Source organism: Scyliorhinus canicula, chromosome 4, assembly GCF_902713615.1.
Source record: "Scyliorhinus canicula chromosome 4, sScyCan1.1, whole genome shotgun sequence".
NCBI lineage: Eukaryota > Metazoa > Chordata > Chondrichthyes > Carcharhiniformes > Scyliorhinidae > Scyliorhinus > Scyliorhinus canicula.
The window spans coordinates 32,906,412-32,913,591 of NC_052149.1; the positions used below are offsets into that span (position 1 = coordinate 32,906,412).

At 45.5% G+C, this 7,180-nt stretch overlaps 1 pseudogene; it reads right to left on the bottom strand.

Moving 5' to 3' along the window:
* Positions 1-279: 279 nt before the first annotated feature.
* LOC119964123 lies at positions 280-4,894 on the bottom strand (annotated as a pseudogene).
* Between the last annotated feature and the right edge of the window lie 2,286 nt (positions 4,895-7,180).

Here is a 7,180-nt window from a genome sequence, read left to right on the forward strand (position 1 = left end):
AAAACTTATAGTAATGGCTAACCGAAGTTTAGGTGCATACATGCATATTGTAAAATTGACCGTAGCTAGCACACCAATGAGCTAGGAAAGAAAAACCTTGATTGGCTTTTAAATATTGATAGCAAATGGAGTTGTCAGGAATGATATTAAAGATAAATGAAAGGCTAGTCTAATCAAGACACTATCGTACTGGGTTTAACAAACATCAGTTCAAGATTTTTTTTTTAAATCAAGTGATTGTAAATGTGTGGTAGGGTACACTTGGCTTGCATTCTTGATTTAAAGAACACTGCAAAAAGCCTTATGCTTAGGGCGCTTAGCTTGCAAGGCAGCCCATGTGGCCATTTCAAAGACTTCTCTCACTCCTTCTTCAGTTTTTGCTGAGCATTTCATGTACCCATATGCACAAATCTTCAGAACCATCTCTTTGCCTTCTTCGGGTTTCACAGGCTCCTGCTTCATCTTTGCCAGTTCCGATGTGTGTGCTCATCATTTCTCAGGCCTTTTTTTGTAATTAACAAGGATAATGGGCACGCTAGGGGAAAAATGTTTCACTTCTCTGGCATGTGTGAGATGGTTTAGCTCAGTGGGCCAGACAGCTGGTTTGTCATGCAGAACAAGGCCAGTAGCGCGGGTTCAATTCCCGTACCAGCTGAGAATTCTGAGTTCTCCCTCTTTGTACCTGAACAGGTGCTGGATTGTGACGACTAGGGGCTTTTCAAGGTAACTTCATTGCAATGAAGCCTACTTGTGACAATAAAGATTATTTATTTATTTATTTTCTAAACTGTCAGGGCTATCAATAGAAAAACACATTAGAATAACATCTGGATGGGAGACTAAGTTTTTTTCAAATTTAGAGTACCCAATTCATTTTTTTTTTCCAATTAAGGGGCAATTTAGCGTGTTCAATCCACCTACCTTGCACATCTTTGGGTTGTGAGGGCGAAACCCACGCAAACACAGGGAGAATGTACAAACTCCACACGGACAGTGACCCAGTGGCGGGATCGAACATGGGAACTTGACGCCGTGAGACTGCAGTGCTACCACTGCGCCACCGTGCTGCCCTCAAGAGAGGCCTAAGTTGATCATAATCTTCCTGTCCAAAAGTGCCAGTTCAACCTGCCTTCCATCCACTTCAATATGTCCTACATAATTTTCAAAAACCGTTGGAACATACACCTCGGGAAATTGATCTTTACTGAAGATGATTAGTCGACATCTCTTCCCACAGGCACTATCCCATTTAGCAAGGTGGTAGTGCCACACAACACAATGCAGGGTTTACTCAATATGAAGACAGGAGTTTGTCTCCACAAGGACTGTGCAGCGATCACTCCGACCAATACTGTCATGGGCAGATGCATCTACGGTAGGCAGGTTGGTGAGGCTGAGATCAAGCATATTTTTCCCACTTGGTAGTTCCCTCTTATCCTGCCACAGTCCTCTAGGAGTTATATCCTTTAGGACCCGCTCAGCTCTGTCTATGGTGGCACTACTGAGCCACTATTGACGATGGACATTGAAGTCCCTCACCAAGAGTACATTCTGTGCCCTTCCCACCCTCATTGTTTCTTCCAAGTGGTGTTCAACATGGCGGAGGGAGGATATTTTCAAGTGTGGCCCTAACACGCTGGCACAGTGGACCCTGTGGTCAGTCAAGGAGTAAGTGTATAATGTTGGTGCCCCGAAAGTCCATTAGTAGTCACCCCTCCACCCCACACAAAGCAAATCCTGCAGGCCCCACATCAGCCCACCATCAAACCTTACCCATCAGACCCCTCCATCAGTCCCCCAACAGAGACCCCCAACAGAGAACGCTGATCAGACCCCAATAGAGAGCCCCCACATCCGACCCTTCCATTATTCACTCATCAGACCCCCAACAGAGACCCCCCTATCAGAGACTCTGTCTGAAAGCTGATGAGCAGTCCAGGCAGTCAGGTGAAAAATCATTGCATTTGCACTTACCCTTTCCTAACATCTGCTGCCTCAGACAAAACTGCCTTTTCTGCTGTGAAAAAAAGAAGTCAATGCACTTAGCTGCTTTTGATATACCAAAGGGCTGTCAATCATAGCAAGAGTGTTTATAAACATAGCATCCCGTACCAGCCTCCCCGAACAGGTGCCGGAATGTGGCGACTAGGGGCTTTTCACAGTAACTTCATGTGAAGCCTACTTGTGACAATAAGCAATTTTCATTTCATTTTCATTTCATGTCATCAAAATAGGGTATTAGTGATGCATTTAAGCATGAATGGAAGGCCAAGGGGGCAGCACAGTGGCGAAGTGGGTTAGCCCTGCAGCTTCACAGCGCCGAGGTCCCAGGTTCGATCCCGGCTCTGGGTCACTGTCTGTGTGGAGTTTGCACATTCTCCCCATGTTTGCATGGGTTTCGCCCCCACAACCCAAAGATGTGCAAGCTAGGTGGATTGGCCACGCTAAATTGCCCCTTAATTGGAAAAAATTAATTGGGTACTCTAAATTTTTTATTTTTTTTTAAATGAATGGAAGGCCAATAAATAGTCCACAAAGCAGCTGTGTCTCAACGAATAAAATCTATCAATTGGGAGATTTACATTTCAAAGGCTGTCAAGGGAGTTCAAACCCATTGAAGTGTACTGGGCTTTTGAGGAAGCCTCCGACACTTGTAACAGCTGCTGCTTTAAACACTTTTGTCTGAGCTGGGTCAGCCACTGGGATGCACGCTACAAATGGCAACCCGATACCAGGATCATAACAGAATCCCGCAAGCTCCTCTCCATCCATAAATTATTACAGAAAAGGAGAAGGAATGGCCCCTGGGCACCATTCCTAGCGCCAGTGGAGACCAGGAATGATTCTGCCCCAGCAGCAGTCTCCAGAGTGGAGAATCCAGCCTGAGGACTTTGCAGTGTTGGGCAAGGCTGGGTTTGCCGTTGCCGTTTCTGGTGCCTAGGTCAATGCCAGCTGGCCAATCGGTTTCATTCCTTCTTATTGACTTTGCAGCGGTTTGACATAACTGAGTGGTTTGCTGGGCAATTCCAGAGGACAGTTACGAGTCAACCATATTGTGTGGGTCTGGAATTACACATAGGTCATACCAGGTAAGGGCACCAGTGGACCCGATGGATTTTTATAATAGTCGATAATGGTTTCATAACCATCGTTAGACTCTTTCATTCCAGGTTTTAATTGAATTCACATTCCACCACATGCCGTGGCGGGATTTGAACCTGTGTCCACAGAGCATTATCCCGGATCTCTTGATTACTCGTCCAGTGACATTATCACTCCGCCACCTCCTTCGATTAAAATTAATCAGAATGCAAACTTTTTAATATAAGAATTAAAAATTCCAAATGGAACATGCCTTTATACTCTCTGGAAACATAACACCAGTTGGTGTGTGGGAGGGAGGCCTCATTTGGAAGGTCTGTATACAGTTCGAATTTCGCTCCCAACAGCCCTGACTTAAATATGACTGTCTAATCAGAGTTGCTTTGATTGTTCAGTTTTGAAAGAAAATTAAATAAAACCTTTTGTCTCTCAACAATAGATTACCTGTTGTTACTGTGAGAAACACATTCTAAAACTGAAAGAAAAATAAATTGGACAGTAATTTTCAATAAAACTGTGTAAAGTCCCTTCCTTTTTTGATGAAGAAGAATACATGGCGAATGCGCGCTGAAATTCTGACCACAATTACAGACAGATATTTCATCTCATTTTCTTTTCTACTTGTATTTTTTGCAAGGAGTGGCAATCAGGCTCTAGAATAGCTTTTCAGCTTTTGTAGGGCAATTTTCTGAGGTTTTCTCTCAAATACTTTTGATGACACATTGGTTATTACAGCCCCAGTGTCCAATTCAAATTTCAACTTCATGCCTTCTATCCAAAAAGAGATCACAATTTGTAGCTTTCCAAATTTTCCTTCAATATGCAATGTTCATCTCTGCGTCATCTGCCCTTAGTTGTACCCAAGTATCATGCATATTCACTTTGAACAGGAACAATTAAGGTTCTGCCCCTCCCAAATCACCAAACTGGCTCTAACAAAAGTGAAGAATGACGCTCTTTACGCATGTAACTGTGATGCATTATCCCTCCTCATCCTCTCCAACGATTCTGCCGCATTTTACATGGTCAACCCCACCATCCTCCTTAATTTCCTATGTTGCCCAGTGGTGTGTTATGTAATTTGGAATAACACAAGCTGCCACTTGATGCAGTTTTGAGTAAAAGATGCTCCAGACTTTGAAGTGAGTTCAATGTGTTTTACTGAACTATTAGCACAGTTCTCAATGAGTTCGACTCTCTGCTAATCTAAATGTAGCAACTCAGTCTAACTGAACCAGCCTTGCTCTCAGCCGCGTGCTGGGGTATAATGTTGAGGATACACCCTGTCTCACTCTGTAGATGTTGGTCTGTGGAAAGAGGCAGGGTGCGAGTGCCTCATCCCTTTTATAATGAGATACCACCCCTGAGTGTCCTGACTGCTCATTGGTCGTGTCCTATACTATGTGTTCATTAGCTGCATGCTTGCATGTCATGACACCTAGTTCAGTGGGACTGTACTAATTTAATTCTACCCTTATTAAACCAAAGTAATACAGATCCTCTGGCAATTCATTTTCCAACCCCAAACTGTAAGCTCAAGAATCCTTCAATATTTAATTTTTGTCCCCTTCCCTTCATCTGCGTGCTGCCCTTGTGCTACTCCTGAGTTGCACATATACCCCCCGATAACACACAGCTCTACCATTCCACTACATTTCACACCTCCCCTGCTACCTCTAAGCTGTTGAACGTCTTGGCCGGCATTCTTTGGGGCAGCCCGTTAGATGCAGGATTCGCGATGGCCCGCAGAATCTAGCACCGGGCGAGTCTCCATGCCTCCCTCACCTGCCATAGCGGATTTCCCGATGTCCCCTGCTCCAACCTGGTGGGGCGCTACAAATAGCTCATTAGAGCTATTCTACATCTCATTGATGGACACCCAACTCAACAGCCAGCCAGATGCTCCAGTCCCCACCCAATCGAGAGTCCCACTTGCGTGAATTGGTGCAAGTATTAAGGAATGTGGACCTGGCAGCTTGCAGTCTGAGCAGTGGCAAGGTGTAAGTACCCTCTCAACAATTGCTGCCTGGCGGTGTCCTTCATGAGAGGTGGGGGTCAGGGAGGCTTGCCCTGGTCTGGTGGGGCTCAGGTCAGAGGGCCTTCCTGGTTGGAGCTCATTTGGCTTCTCTGCCATTTACAAGCTTAAAACCCTTTAAACACTCAGTCGATATGTAAAAATTAAAGTTCTCTTATGATAAAGTGGAAGTGTTATCATCTGTCCCCCACACCATTTAAACAGTTACTTAGTATCTCAGAAATACACATCCCTCATAATAAAGTGAAAGTGTATCCCTAAACATAAAAAATCTGTCAGTATGCCAAGTTTAAATGTCTGTGAGATTAAGGTAAAGGTCATTGCTTTAAAGTGGTGGAAATCTTTGAAGTGATTTTCATACACTCAATTACATTGGCCTTTAAACTATGGATGTCTGTGTGTATGCCCAGAAGGTTGAAAGCTTTGATCTGCATTGTTTACAGTCAATTCCATGCTCCATTGCCTGTGGAAAGCTTTCTGATTGACAGGTAGAGGGAGTTTCAAAGGGGAGATTCAGATTGTTTATTTTTATAGCTTTGCAAGGTTCCATTAACTCAGAGTAACAAAGGGCAGCACGGTGGCCTACTGGTTAGCACAACCGCCTCACAGCGCTGAGGTCCCAGGTTCGATCCCGGCTCTGGGTCACTGTCCGTGTGGAGTTTGCACGTTCTCCCCGTGTCTGTGTGGGTTTCGCCCCCACAACCCAAAAATGTGCAGAGTAGGTGGATTGGCCACACTAAATTGCCCCTTAATTGGAAAAAATAATTGGCTAATCTAAATTTATTAAAAAAAAAGAAAAAAAAACTCAGAGTAACAAGTGTTTTCATATTCACAGTATTTTTATGAGTCAGCCTCTTTGTTCTCAAGTGCTTCCTAGAAAGTGCAGCATACTTTTCGGCATCGACACAAACCTCTATACTTTAAACTACAATGAAATTGAATGTGTGAAATTAATTTAAACGGTTTCCACCACGTTAAAGAGATTACTTTTACCTTCATCTCACAGAACTTTAAACATGGCATACTGACAGACTTCCACTTCACTGTGAGAAAATGTTTATTTGAACCTACTGACTGATTCTTTAAATGGTTTCAAGGCAGCAGATGGGGACAACAGCCAAACAAACCCCATCCCAGGAAGAACCCCAGACCTGAGCTCCTCCAGCCCAGAACAAGCCCCATGACTTCTTGTTCAAGCCCCAGAACAACCCCCTTCCTCCCTTGAAGAGCTCCCCTCAGCACCCTTGTAGCAATTGTTGGAAGTGTACTTACCACCTTGCCACACCTTGGATTGCAAGGTGCCAGTTTAGCACCACAGTGGAGCGGCTGGCACTGGGTCCGGTCGGTGTGCCCGGGGAGAGGGCAGTCGCCGAGGCGGAAATCGGCATTGGATGAGAATGTGAGTCCCTGTTGAGTGTGGTTCCTCATGGCACATGTGGATATCGGGGCTGGTTTAGCACAGTGGGCTAAATAGCTGGCTTGTAATGCAGAACAATGCCAGCAGCGCGGGTTCAATTCCCGTACCAGCCTCCCCGAACAGGCGCTGGAATATGGCGACTAGGGGCTTTTCACAGTAACTTCATTGAAGCCTACTCTTGACAATAAGTTATTATTATTATGCGGCACCGCCCCCTCACCAACCCCACACCACCCCCTCACCAACCCCACACCACATCCCCACACCACATCCCCACCACCCTCTCGCCATCCCCTCACCACCCCAACACCAACTCCACACCACCCCCTCACCACCCTCTCACCACCCCCTCATCACCACCATACTACTGCCACATTACCACCCGCCACCCCAACACATGATCCAATCATGCATCATGTCTTATGTCTTGCAGGATCACCTGGACATGAGGCAGGCCTTTCTGGTGTTCCCGCCCCTGACCCCAAATCCAAGCAGAATCATCCATTGATGAAGAGGACACGGGCACAGAAGGGAGCCCCCAAACCACAGCCCAATATACCTGGAGCATCAGTCCAGGGACGGCACTGACTTCCCGTTACAGCTGTCTCCAACACCCTCCACCATCT